Source organism: Saimiri boliviensis, chromosome 4, assembly GCF_048565385.1.
Source record: "Saimiri boliviensis isolate mSaiBol1 chromosome 4, mSaiBol1.pri, whole genome shotgun sequence".
NCBI lineage: Eukaryota > Metazoa > Chordata > Mammalia > Primates > Cebidae > Saimiri > Saimiri boliviensis.
In genome coordinates this window covers 13,016,988-13,031,759 of record NC_133452.1, presented here as the reverse complement: position 1 = coordinate 13,031,759, position 14,772 = coordinate 13,016,988, and the positions used below count along the sequence as shown (strand labels likewise).

The following is a 14,772-nucleotide window of genomic DNA, read 5'->3' as shown; positions in this document are numbered from 1 at the left end:
TTGTAAACGTATTGTAAGATCCATGGCCTGTTACCAAACAGGACTTTAGTTGCCCATAATGGTGGGAGAAATATAGCCACTGTTGGTGAAGCATTTATGGTCGGACACTTGGGTCAGCGCTCTTCATCTATGTGTTATAATGAAGTAGTGAACCCCTGTCTTCTGTGACGTGGTCCTAAATGTAGAGAAAAGGACACAAGCCACGTCCTCAGAAGGTCTCTGATGTAAAACGTGGGCTCTGTTGGGTTGGGTTCTGGTTTGGCCCCTCCCTCTCAGTGATCGCCGTTAGAACTTTGAGCTGAGGGCTCAGGACGGCCCTGCCCGTACATCTCCCAGCTTCTCTCCAGCATCCCACATCAGGCCCACAGTAGCTCTCACGTCCTCAGTCCTCCCGAGTCTGACTCTTCAGAGACCAGACAAAGCCTGAAATGGTTACCTGTCCTTCACAAAAGAACGTAAGGGTGGAGTAGAGAGCTAAGTGGGAGCATGTCCAGCTTGCACCATCGGCACACCTCCTTCCTGGAAGGGGATACGGGTTTTGTCAGATATACAAGGTTTTCAACCGGATGTGTTCACGTATACATATATAGAGAGATGTTTGTCCTAAGTCACTTTTAGCAATAAGACATTTGAATTGACCACCCTCTTTTATTTGATTTCTTTGAAGTAGACATTAATGGATCATTTAAAGATAATGAGTTGATCTGGCAGGCACAATTCCCAGAATTCCCTCATTTTTGAAAATGCCGGGAACATTCCAGGTGAAGATGATGAGTGCCACTGAGAAACTAGTGCAATGATTACACTTCTACAGCAAAACCAGGCCTGCCTGGGGGTAGAACCTTAGTGTTTTCTAGAGGTGTTTGCAACTGTTTAGCAAGCCCAGTCACCTCCTTTTTACCCGCATTTCTCAGAAAATCGCATCTCTCTGACGTATGATACTTTATAGTTTGAAAAGTGAGTTACTCTCTTGTGTTCTGAAGATCTTGATCTTCAGTATTTTCAGCGCTACCATTGTAGCATTGCTTCTTTGCCTTGTGGGGATTTGTTGCATTTACTTTCCAAATACTGCTGTTGGTAGGAAGACTGTGGGGGTACTGAAGAAAGCCAGCGTCTGTATAGATCCCCTCCTGCCTTTGTTCTAGGCCTGTCCTGAGCGTGAGACTTGGTGTTTTGCTCGATTCTCTTTATATCACATCATTAAGAGTTTTCCATGTTAGTGATTCCAGTAAGCTGCTTTGGGAATTTTCGTCCCAGGTCACAGTGATGTCAGCTTATTCCCTGTCAGCGCCAGGTAATTGTGGCAGGCAGTGGTTTGTTGCTGAGTAGAGGTAGGACTGTGGACTTAACCCTTACTGGGCATGGTGGGTGTCATCTAAGCCAAGTTTCTTTAGCTGTCATGGAAAGAGAGCTTTAGTGAGAGTTGGAAAAGCAGGTTATAAATTGCGGTAGGCACAGAAAATGTGGGCTTTTGCTCCTAATGTCTTTGGAGGCAAGGTCCAGACCCTGTTCTCAGAATTGGGTGTGGCTGGAGGTCTAGGATTTAACCCTTAAGACCACAAGCCCTTCCTGGAATCTTTGAAATTTGTCTCCATACTCCTGAAGTCTTTCATTCTTGTAGCCTCTTTTTCTACTCATCACACGTGAAGACTGACCTTGGGCTATCTGGTAAGTCTTTTGTGAACAACTAAGGAAGAGCTTTTGCTGTAGGAATTAATAGCAGGGAAGGAAATGACTGTAGAATGGATTTATTTTTTGACTAAATCCCTGTTTTTCGGAATCATTGAAGGTGAAGACCCTTAATGTAAGAGCGCTGAGCCCAGGAGAGTTCTTATCCAAACTGCTGTCTCTCCTTGGAAAATTGCTTCCTCTTTCTGAATTTCTCTTTGTCTAGAAAATGAGATTATATTACGTTGGAAGCTGCTTCCACTTCTGATGTTCTGCAAGCCTTGCTTCAGTTCCAGGACCTTTACTGTTGAGGTAGCCCACTGGGTTCCTGCATCATGCTTAGGCTTTTTGTTTGGGTGTTTTAAGGCATGAACCTTGAGTGTAGGTTAAGAGTAGAAATGATCTGAAATGAGGATGATATTCCCACTCTCTGTGCCTGAAAGCACCAGGCACCCTTTTCCCCTCTCCTGGGTGACATTGCCACCTCGTTCCCTTCCGAGGCCTTTGTGCACTTGGGTTCCTGCGTCAGTTCTGAGTGCTGTGTGCTGTGAGAGCCCTGGTCCTCTCGATGTCCAAATCCAGATCATCACCTTTTCCCCCTTGGAGCCTCTGTCCCCAGCAGACACTCAGCGACAGATTACGCTTGCAACATACATTGTACATTTCAGTAAATGCCCTTCCTTTATTCCATCTTTGTGACCCTTTCAGAAAGGATCCAAATAAAGGGTTTTTTTCTTTCTCCTCTTGATTAACTACTCAGATTATTAGTGACATAGCTTCCTTCTTCCAATTAGAAGTGTTCATCTCTCTGGAATGATTCACTCATGCAGTCACCCAGGATGTCATCAGTCTCATTTTTCTGTTTTTGTTCTGAACTTAATGACTTGCTTCTGGTTTTGCTTTTTAAAAGAAGTTTCAAATATTTCACAGGCATTTTACTCACATTTTATTGTCAGGAGCAGCTTTTCCAAAATTGTTAATAATAGCAACCAGCATTTACTGAACATGTTACTATGTCCTGGGTCCTTTTTTCTGTGTTTTTCATATATTAACTCATTTAATCCTCACAGAAGTTGCTGTTATTACGCTACTTTACAGAGGAAGAAACTGAGGCAGAGAAAAGGTAAACAGTTTTGCCAGGATGCACAGTGACTACAGTGGTCAAGCCAGCATCCAAACCCAGGCTGACTCACCTGTTCTCTCTTTTTTTTTTTTTTTGACACGTAGTCTCACTCTGTTGCCAGGCTGCAGTTCAGTGGTGCGATCTTAGCTCAGTACAACCTCCATCTCCCAGGTTCAAACGATTCCCCTGCCTCAGCCTCCTGAGTAGCTGGGACTACAGGCATGTGCCACCATACCCAGCTAATTTTTTGTATTTTAGTAGAGATGGTGTGTCACCATGTTGGCCAGAATGGTCTTGATCTCCTGACTTCGTGACCCACCCACCTCTGCCTCCCAAAGTGCTGGGATTACAGGCATGAGCCACCATGCCTGGCCCCATTCTCTTAATTAATGGGAAGCCCTCTGAGGCTGTCCCTATTTTGTAAATGAGAACCAAAGTCTTGAGAAATTTAATAATTTGGCCATGATCCCAAAGTCGTTATAGTAAGTGGCCAGGCCAGGGTTCCCACCAATGGAAACTGACTTATCAGACCAGTCACATGGCCACTGGCGGGGTTGTTTCCCATACCTTAGCTGTACTACCTTCTTGCTAATTCATTCGTTCAGTGAGTCACTAGGAATACAACACCAAAATGACAAACAAATTGCCTTTAAGTAGCAGGAAACATTTTAGGAATACAGGCATGGAAATATATTTTTAAAAAATACTCATTCAGTGTGATGGCTCATGCCTGTAATCCCAGCACTTTGGGAGGCTTAGGCGGGCAGATCACTTGAGGTCAGGAGTTCAAGACCAGCCTGGGTAATGTGGCAAAACCCCATCTCTACTAAAAATAGAAAGCTTAGCTAGGCGTGGTGGCACACCCCTGTAATCCCAGCTGCTCGGGAGGCTGAGGCACAAGAATCACTTGAACCTGGGAAGCAGAGGCTGCAGTGAGCCCAGATCAGGCCACTTTACTCCACCCTGGGTGACAGAGCAAGACCCTGTCTTTAAAAAACTAATAAATACTAAAGAGATTAAGAATAAAATTCCTGACCAGGCATGGTGGCTCATGCCCGTAATCCCAGCACTTTGGAAGGCTGAGGTAGGCTGATCACTTGAGCCCAAGAGTTTGAGACCAGCCTGAGCAACATGGTAAAACCTCATCTCTACAAAAAGATACCAAAAAAAATTAGCCAAGTGTGATGGCACACACATGCAGTCCCAGCTACTCGGGAGGCTGATGTCGGAGGATCACTTGAGCCCAGGAGATTGAGGCTGCAGTGAGCTCTGGTCATGTCAGTGCTCTACAGCCTGGGTGACAAAGCGAGACCCTGTCTTAAAAAATCAAATAAAATTTCTATGATGTGAAGAAGGGGGAATGTTAGAAATGTATATTAATACTATAAGATCTGAACTGTTAAATGAAGCCAATCTGAATGTGTAAAAATGTTTAATTACAGTATATTTTATGAAACAGCACTTTGCTACCTTGAAGCAAGCACATGTAACAATAACTACCCTTGCAAAGTGTTTGCAAGGAAAGAGGACTATGGGGACTTGCTTTAATAAATAGAAAGGATTGTGTAATTAACATGTTAATTATTAATAAGTGAATTTATATGGGAAAAAGAGAGCTAAAATCAGTTTCATATCCATAGCCTTTTTATTTCGTAAGGACAAACCTATCTTGTTTGTTTTTTGTGTTCTCTAGAGGAATGTCTGTCACAGTGACTATCCAGAAATACTTTTTGCATGTTGTTGCTAGTTACAAAATACAAACACTCTGGCCTTAGTTTTGCTGTGAGTAAGCAGTGTTACCTTGGTCTGGATTTCTCCTGGGCATCACTCACTCTTTAATAGCCTATGGGAATCTGTGTAGGGCCACCATAGACAGCACACCGGTCTTGCTGACACCTGGGTTTATGCCTGATTTTTATTGTGTATGTCTTAGGAAGCAGAGGACTTACAAGTAGGTGAGTCTGACGAACCTTTTATTTCTAAATTACTTTGGTAAAGGTGTTTTTCAGAAGGGTTTGAAGATTTTTTTTTTTCACCAAAATAAATTAGATGCTGTCTAGAACTTTTCCTTTTCCCTTCATTCATTGTATGTGTCTCATAAGTTCAGCAAAGGCAAACTTTAAATGATACTCAGTTGAATGAATACAGTTCCAGACTAGTGAAATACACAGCAAAACTCTTAAACTGTTGTGGTTCTAGAGGATCAAGGCGTAAGTGTCCAGAGTTGTGGGCACACTAGCTCCTTGTGGGTACCTTGGAGGCCCTGCAGTCACTGAGACCCAGGATTTCAGTCTTTACTCTTCTAAGTTCAGAACCTCTGTCTTTGGCTGGTTGGTTGGTTGTTAAGACAGAGTCCCACTCTGTCACACAGGCTAGAGTGCAGTGATGCAGTCTTGACTCACTGCAACCTTCAGCTCCTGGGCTAAAGTGATTCTCCCACCTCAGCCTCTCTAAGAGCTGGAACCACAGACATGCACCACCATGGTAGGCTAATTTTTTTTTTTTTTAATAGAGATGCGGTTTCAGCACGTGGCCCATGGCTAGTTTCAAACTTCTGGGCTCACATGATCCACCCACCTCAGCCTCCCAAAGTGCTAGGATTATAGGCACGAGAGAACCTCAGTCTTATTATTGAATTGACTTAACTGCAGCTGCTCGTCTGCAGAGGTGGGTCTGTCTGCCACATGGATTCATTTTGTGTGGGCAGAAGACTTCTGGACAGTGCTGCAGATGGACAAGATCCTCTTCTCTGATGTTCCAAAGACTGTGCAGGTCACTCCCCTTCAGTTTGCTCATTTCACTATTTTCTTGAAACAGGTTGATAGACTTGACGAGGCCAAGCTGCTTCTTACCTTAACCTTGTGTTTTGGTTAAATAGCGCAAAGCAAAAGGATCAATGCTTTGTTCTATACTGTTATGTTTTACTAAGGAAATACCCTAAATCTGTTTTGCTAATATTAGAAATAAAAATTGAATTAGATTATTTCATAGTAAAGGATAGGTTCATGTAATCAAGTCGTCTTGTGATGCCTGAATCTAGCCTTCAAGTTACAAGACTTAAGCGTGAGTTTTTCTTAGCCTGATAATGATCATGATTTTTATAAGAGCATCACTTCATGATTTTACCAAAACCTGGGAATCAGGGAGAAAACTCAGGAAAACAAATAGTACAAATCAACTTAAAATGAAAAAGAGAGAAAAAAATCAAGCAACTTTAATTTTGACTAGGGTGAGGCTAATTGTTTTACTGCAGTAATTAACATCAGCAGCATTCAAGAGGACTGCACTCCCTGCCCTTGCCCCTGACGGAGCACACTGCCGTACCCGCCCTGTCGGGGGGCTTCATTAAGTCAGCGGTGGGCGGCATGGAGAGAGGCAGGTTGTGGACATGTAGCTTTACTTGCCCTCTTAGCAAGGGACCTGTCTTTTCCCAAGGTCCATTGCTCTTCCATTTATTTGAATGTTTGTTTAAAAGGAAATTACCTGTTGACACATTTCGCAGCTCTGTCAGTGGCACCAAACACCCTGAAGAAGGGTCCCTCTGCCTGTGGTCACCGGGGGCCGATCAGGACCCTCCCTGGCCCACCTTCAGGGGATTCCTTTCCCCTGCAGTCTGTGTGGGGTGTGCAAGGCACAGCAGCAGAGTCTGGAGACACAGTCCCTGCAATATGTGACCCCGTAACTTCGATGCTTAGATGCCTTTTGTTCTTACCATAGAAACATGACTGTTTCACACTGCAGTTGACTATTGAGTTGGGTTAATAGCTATATTTATTTATTTATTTATTTATTTATTTTTATTTACTTATTTTAAGATGGTCTCGCTCTGTTGCTCAGGCTGGAGTGCAGTGATACAGTCTCAGGTCACTCCAACCTCTGCCGCCCGGGTTCAAGTGATTCTCCTGCCTTAGCCTCCACAGTAGCTGGGATCACAGGTGCCCACCACCACACCCAGCTAATTTTTTTATTTTTAGTAGAGATGGGGTTTTACCATGTTGGTCAGGCTGGTCTCAAACTCCTGACTTCAAGTGATCTGCCACCTCGGCCTCCCAAAGTGCCACTGCACCTGCCTTTTTATATGTTTTTTAATGACAGTGCTTACCTTTTCTTATACATTCTTCTGTTTGAGGAATAAATTGCATGATGAAAGTAAAATTAGGCATATAATGCAATATGATAATGTAAAGATAATTTCTTTCACTAATTATACATTTATTAATATTAGACCACTTTTTGGGCCAGGTGCAGGAGCTCCTGCCCGTAATCCCAGCACTTTGAGAGGCCGACGTAGGTGGATTGCTTGAGCCTAGTAGTTCGAGACCAGCCTGGGCGACACAGTGAAACCCTGTCTCTACTAAAAATACAAAAAATTAGCTGGGTATGGTGACATGCACTTATAATCCCAGCTACTTGGGAGGCTGAGGCCGGAGAATTACTTGAACCCGGGAGGCAGAGGTTGCAGTGAGCCGAGATCACACCACTGCACTCCAGACTGGGCTGCAGAGCAAGACCCTGTCTCAAAAAAAAAAAATGAAAGTAATACTTTTTGCCTATTCCTTGGCTGATTTTACCTATTCATTGTCAATTGTCCAACAATAGTTACTGTAATTTTTTTCCCAACAGCAGCCCCATGAGATAGAGATCTTTTATTGCACCCTTTTTATAGAGGTGGTAACTGAGCTTTAGATTAACAGGTAGCTTTCCAGAGGTCACCTGCCTAGAACCAGACAGTGAGACCCACCTCTTGGGAGGCCCCTCTTCTTCACTTGCTGCCTCAACATCAGATGCTGGCCTGCGAGCGTGCCCACGTGTCCTCAGGGTCCGCCTCTGACGTTAGCCCCGGTTAGGGACCCGCCTCTGCCCCTAGAGACAGCGGCCACGCACACGGTTCCCTTCCCCTCACCACTCTGCAGAGCCCTCCCTCCTGTGTTTCTGTCCATCACACTCATCACCACATGTCATTGTCCCGATTTCTTTACTTGCCTGTTTCCTTCCACCAGAATATAAGCTCTTTGTCTTCATTCACTGCTTAATCCCCAGTATTTAGCACAGAGCTTGACATGTAAGAGGTCCTTAATAACTCTTCCTTAAATGAATGAATTTTGCTGACTCAGAGTAATCCAGAGTCACTGATACGCCTTCCTCCCCCTGCCTTGAAGCTTGATGGGTCTTGGGTTGACTGTTCGCTGCCTACGTACCTTGTATATTATCCTTGCGGGGTGAGACTAAGCATCATTTCTGTTTCTGTGCTTCCATATTTTCTGCGTTGAGCTTGTATTACTTTGTAATTAAATTTTTAAAGGAGGACAATAATTGTTGTAACATAAATGGAAAAAAACTACCAAAGTGGAAGATTGAAGTGGCACTGCAAGGTCAGGTAATAGGTCTTTGTCCTTTTACAAACCTTGTATAATATTGTCAGTTTTACATTTTAAAGAATTTTTAAGTGTGTATTGGCCCGGGAGGAATACGGTACCTTATATATATTTCAGAAAACATATTCTCTCTATTTATTCCCACAATGGGATTTAATGCAGCTTGGGGCAAGTCAGCTTTCATTTTGATGAACTTGTATTTGTGGTGATCTAACTACTTCATGCCTAAAAGAGCAGCATTGGATGATAGGTCCGAGTAGAAACGTAGAGTTGACAGTTGTATTAAAATAGAACTTTGTTTTTCACAGAAAAGATCTTACTTAAATATGATAACCAGCAAATAAACACATTAAAAATGCTCAAAATCTTTTTTCATTAGGGAAATGAAAATTAAAACCACATTGATTTCTATTACATATTGATTCAAATAGCTAATTTTTTCTAAGTTGGAATATCAAGTGCTGACAAAGCTCTCACACAGTATTTGATGGGAATATATACAAAATAGTGCAGCCACAGCTAGGCAGTTTCTTATAAACATGTACTTACCACATAGCCCAGTAATCACATTTCTAGGGTTTTACCGAGAAAAATGAAACATATTCCTAACACACAAAAACCTGTATACAAATTTTTAGCAGCTCTACTCGTAATTGCCAAAAACTAGAAACCATATCCAAGAATGGACTAGTACTCAGCCCTGAAAGGGAAACTCTGGATATACGCAGCGGTGTGGATGAATGTCAAAGGGGTGATGCTGAGAAGCCAAGCACAAAAGCCCATGCTGCATGATTGCAGAGAAATAAAATGACGTGAATAGAAATCAGATCAGTGGTTGCCAGGGGGGTGGTGTGGGGATGAGGCAGACTTAGAGAAGGGAAAGAGGGAACTGTCCCCTCCTTTCATTTCTTGTGAGAAAAATATTCTGTACCTTAACTGTGCTGTTGATTACAGGATTATACATTTTTGTTATTGTATATAATTTATATCTCAATAGACATGACAAAGCTGGGCACGTTGGCTCACACCTGTCATCCCAGCACTTTGGAAGTCCCGGGTGGGTGGATTGCTTGAGGCCAGGAGTTTGAGACCAGTGCTGGCAACATGATGAAACCCTGTCTCTACTAAAAATACAAAAATTACCCTCGCGTGGTAGTACACGCCTGTAATCCCAGCTACTCAGGAGGCTCAAGTGGGAGGATCGCTTAAACTGGGACAGCAGAGGTTACATTGAGCCAGGATTATACCACTGCACTCCAGGCTGGGTGACAGAGCAAGACTCTGTCTCAAAAAAAAAAAAAAGATGGTATTTTGTAGTAACTGTTATAAAAATGGCAAACATCATTGGTTACCAAACAAGATAAATGCATATTTAGCCCCAATTCACAACTACCTTTATCGTAGTATGTAGCTGATTAAGCATTTCTCTTTTCCACAAGGGTAGGATTTCTGATTTATGGCCTGTGCCTCCATTTTATCCTCTACCATGTAGGGAGTAACTGTTGTTCATAACTGTTGAAACTTAGAAGCAAAATTTCGTGTATGGGTGGAAACATTTAGTAGTTTACGAAAAGCAGTAAGCTCTGAGTATGGGTTTAAATATTCTGGAGTTAGGTACAGACTTATTTGTGATCTGCCTGAAATTAGGATGGTGACTTGAATAGGGTCTAGCTTCTGCTCCCTCTCTCTGGTGCTTGAATGTAACTCCTGGTGGGTAGAAATCTGAATTCATTTGGTGACCAATTTTCCAAAGCTTGTGTGCCAAGATGAACCCACTTGAAAACTGTGGGCTCTTGGCCTTGGCTGCAGGACCAGTCCAGCTGAGGTGGGCTGGCCCGGCATCTGCCGCCTGCATTGTGCTTAATGCTGGATCCATCTGTTTTCTGTCCAAGCCAGTGCCAACAAATTACTAACCTATTAGCGGAACATGGAAATAAGATTGCGCTTCTCATTCCTGGCTTTGCCTCTCATATTTTGCTTGGCTTACATATTTGGTTTTTGTTTATTTTGGGAAGAAAGATACGTTATCGAGTAGTTGGGGTGCATGAATCATTTTTTGCCCGGTGCACACATTTTTTAAAATCGGGGAGTGATGTTAGTGATGTTGAGGCCGTCGATGACGATGGCAGCTGTCATTTGCTGGGCCGCGCTGGGCCTGTCGTCGCACTCATTACTTTCAGCCTCTTACTCATCATTGTCGTCACTTTACCGATGACAGCACCACAGTTCAGAGAGGTGAGACAGCTTGTCACGCTGCTAGGGAGTGTCAGAACCAGCGTTCACACCCAGATTTTGCTGCCTCTTAAACCATTTTAAGCCTGTAGAAACTATTTTTATCCTGGCACGTGAGTTTAATCAGGAAAGTTTCAAAGGAAAGAAAAGGGGACTTCGTTTCTCTTCTCTCTGATTGAGACCTCTGTAATTAGAACATGTTTCCTTGACGTGCCCTTTGGAGTGACAGTTCATGGAATCAACCCAACTGATGGGAGAGAAATAGATGGGCACCCCGGGCCTAAGCACCCTTCTAAGCACAAGTGTGTGCACGCATGTCTTGATGTGCATGGCTATGCTCGAACGCATGCTCCACCAGGTTTGCATATATTTCATGCCAGGAGACGAAGACCAGCTGGCGAATTGAGCAAAGCGTTTGAAACAGCTCATCCCTCCTTAATATATAACATGAATGAGAGATGGAGGTAGGCTGCAGGGTAACTAAACTTCTCTGTATTTTCTTTCATGTTCATTAAAATACAGCCCTTGACTGCCAGTTAAACCCTGGAAGTTGGAGTGCCAGCATTTCCCCATTCCAGCTATAAGCAGAGTTCAACAAAATCAGAAACCTTATTTCTCTAATAAAACCTCACGATGGGTATAGTCTAAACGCTTGTTTTCGAAAACAAGATTAAAGCGTTACTTCATTTCCTTCGAAAGCAAAGGGCACATATGTTTTCACTGAAAAAGGCTTCTTACCAAGTGAGTCACTTATCTAGTATTGGGGGAGGGTGGAAACAAGCCCTCAAGTCATAGCATGAATATGTGAATTAATTATTTGTGCATTCAAACTATGAATGAGTATATTTATTTTTAATAAAAGCAAGAGCCAAGAAGGAGCACTGTATTTCGCTGATCTTACCAGATCATCTGGAAGCTCCAGGGATGTGAACTCTGGGAGGAGGAGGAAGAGGAGGAGGAGGAGGAGGAGGAGGAGGAGGAGAAGTTCCTTCTCCTGGGGAAGAGTCCTGAGGACGGGGACTCTCTCTGGGTAAGCCTGGGAAGAGGAAGGGCCCAGCAGCTGGACAGCTGGTCCCTGCTCTGTGCCCGCCTACCAGGGCACACAGAAGGTGCCTTTTCCGCCGAGGCTGCGTGATAGGAAAATAGACGGGAGCATATGCGTGTCCCATGGGATGGGAGATTCAGAAGAAACTTAAGAAATTTTTGTAAAGAAGTTTGAAACCAAGGAACAGTGTATTTTTTTTTTAACTCGAAAACAAAGTTTGATGATATCTGCAAATCTTAGTTGTGCAAAAGCAGTGCCTCTTCCTGCCGAAGCAGTTTAAGAAGCCAGCCTTCAAAGGCTAATGGTGTGTGGCCCAGCACACCCGAGGTACCTGCGCCGTGCCTCTTCTGTTCCTGTTTCCTGTCCTGCTGTGTCTTCTGGTCTTCTGCTTTCTTTCCCGGTTCCTCAGATCTGTCGTTGCCACACTCTGGCATCCCCCGAAGCCCTTCTCGGTCTTCCAGACGGTGTTCAGGGTTAAGGAAGCTGCTGACTTCACCAGCTCTTACTTGCCGTTGCTAGTGTAGCAGTTTATTAGCTTGTCCCAAGACCAGTCTATATCAGGAGTCCATGGATTATGGCCCGCTCTGGCCCACCACCTGTTTTTGTAAATAAAATTTTATTGGAACACCACCATTCCCATCTATGTGTGGGGCTGCTTTGGGGGCTACAGTGGCAGGACCTGAGTAATTGTGATAGAGGCTGTTTGCCCCAAAAGTCTAAACTGTTTCCTACCTGGCCCTTGACAGAACAGATGTGCCTGCCCACATCTGTATGGACAGTGGCCCATGTGTCGCCTGTAGGGAATAATACATGTCTCCTGAGCAGCCGAATGAAAATGCACGCAGTGGCACTCACAGAGGGCAGATGCACAGGCAATGTGGAGAAGTCTGCAGAGTCTCTTGCAGATTTGTAGGTGATAGAGCTTTACATGTGTGAATTTCAGACAGCTGGTTTTGACCGTTGCGATGACCTTGTTACATAAATGTGCTTTTTCTGAAGTATTTGAGAGACTGTGTAGCAGAATACGTCATGCTTGGACTCTAAGCTGCACTTGGGACTGCCGAGACTCAGACCTGGGTCCTCCAGTTGTGAGCCATGTGACCGTGGGACATCTGTTACATTCACAGCCCCGGGCCACAGGCTCCTCATCTCCAGCATGAGGATTATAATAATGTGTACCTCCCAGGCTTCGTCTGGGGATCAAGTGAACTAACACAAAGAACTTGGAACTGAGCTTAGCACATAGTAAATATTAAGTGTTTGCTTTTACTGCAGTTATTAATCCAATCCTATCTCTGCTGGAAATCCTCGAGAAGCTCCTCCTTACTGACAGGATAAACCTCAACTTAGAAGCCTGGTATACAAGGCCCTGCTGGACCCAGCCTCTCCCTTCTGTCCCCCGGACAGCCACATGCAGCGCCCCGGTGGTGGTCCTGAGTTGGTCTGCCCTTGCCATCCAGCTGGTGTCCCCAGCGTCTCAGCCATAAGTGCCCTTTTGCCTCTTCTGTCTTAGCCCCCAGCCAACAATGAAGCCCCATCAAGTGGCACCCGAAAGTGAGATACTTCACATACATTAGATGATTTAATCCAGAGAACACCTCTTCACACGGACAATGTTAGGATTATCTTTGTTTTACAGAGAAGAGAATGAAACAAAAGATGAAAGCAGCTTTCCCGAGGTCCTGCAGGCAGGCAGTGGAGCCTCACCCAGCCTCTGAAGCCAGCTCCTGAGGGTTCAGCACCAGGAGTACTCATTCAGAGGACTCCACCAACCCCCACCAGGGGGACCCCCATGCCCTCAGCCCCCATCAGACTCACTCTCCCTTCCCTCATGCACTTTTCACATTGTATGCTTTTTTTGTTTTGCTTTTACACTTTTTCTTGTTTTTGCCCACATTGCTTTATCGCACATGCGCATATGCGTGCACACACGTGCACATGCATGCACACACACATGCATGGATACACACAGGCACGCACACACACATGCATGCGCATACATGCACATACGCCCACGCATACATGCACATACGCCCACGCATGCATGCACACGCGCACACCTGCGTGCACACACACATGCATGCACACACGCGCATACCTGCATGCACACACGCACGCATGCTCACCCACATAGCTTGGAGCTTCTCAAGTGCAGGAATCGGATCGTATTTAGCTTTACATCACCCAGGCTGAACAGCTTTTGGCATATAATGCGTGTATAGTTATGTTACGTGGATGGGGAAAGGCTTCCAGAAAGTAGTGGAGACTGATTGTGAAGCACTAATCCATATTCTACACGCACTTGTCTTTTACATTGATGTAGTTTCAACAGTTGTTTATCAGGAGGCAGCAGTGTTATTGGTTAAATACATGGGTCCCAGAGTCAGTTTGCTTGAACTTCAGTCCTAATCTTCTAGCTCTTGATTTTTCTCATTTGTAAATGGAGTCCTGGGGGTATCTATATTTCATGTGGTTACTGGAAGAAATGAATGAATTCACTGGTGCAAAGCACTTAACCAGGTCCCCAGCACACACGATAGTTGAGCAGCTGTTATGACTGAAGTAGTATCATGTTTACCTTTGATTTAATTGAATTTATCTACACACAATCAAAGTAAAAGGTGTGAAAGGAAAGAGAAGACAACTACAGAGACAGCCAGGGCCATGGCCAGTGTGTACCAGGGCCGAGAGGTGCCGCTGGGCGCCTTATCCCTGCCTCCAGCCCTGCCCGTCAGCCCTCACCCCCGCCTCCAGTCCTGCCCTCCAACCCTCACCCCCCAGCTTTGCCCGCCAGCCCTCACCCCTTGCCCTGCCCTGCCTGCCAACCCTCACCGCACCCCTCCGGCCCTGCCCACCAGCCCTCAACCCCCTGCCCTGCCTGCCAGTCCTCACCCCTGCCTCTGGCCCTGCCCACCAGCCCTCACCCCCGCCTCTGGCCGTGCCCACCAGCCCTCACCGCCCCCCCCAGCTCTGCCCGCCAGCCCTCCTGCCACCGTGGGCCAAGCTGGTGCTGGGACAGTTTTCCGAGATGTGGCAGCCACCACAAACCTGGTAGCAGATCGAGACTGTGTCTCAAAAAAAAAAAACAAAACAAAACAAGAATGTGCATGGTTGAATTGATGGAGGCAGCACTCGGTAGCCCTTGCTACCGTAGGGTTTTTCGTTTTTTGGTTTTTTGTTTTTGCTTTTTATGACCAGCCTGAATTTGTCTTCACCAGTGCAGTGGTCCTCTGGGGCTCTCTGTATTTAGGTCACTCTCTGAGGGCCTGGGGCTGTGTAGAGGAGCATGTTTGAGGCTGGCGGCCTCACCAGCACCAACAGGAAGGGCC

General features: G+C 45.0%; 1 protein-coding gene across 10 annotated transcripts in view; it reads left to right on the top strand.

Moving 5' to 3' along the window:
* ARID1B (AT-rich interaction domain 1B) overlaps window positions 1-14,772 on the top strand; it is a 438,299-nt gene that overhangs the window by 358,226 nt on the left and 65,301 nt on the right. The gene's annotated exons all lie outside the window — the stretch shown is intronic.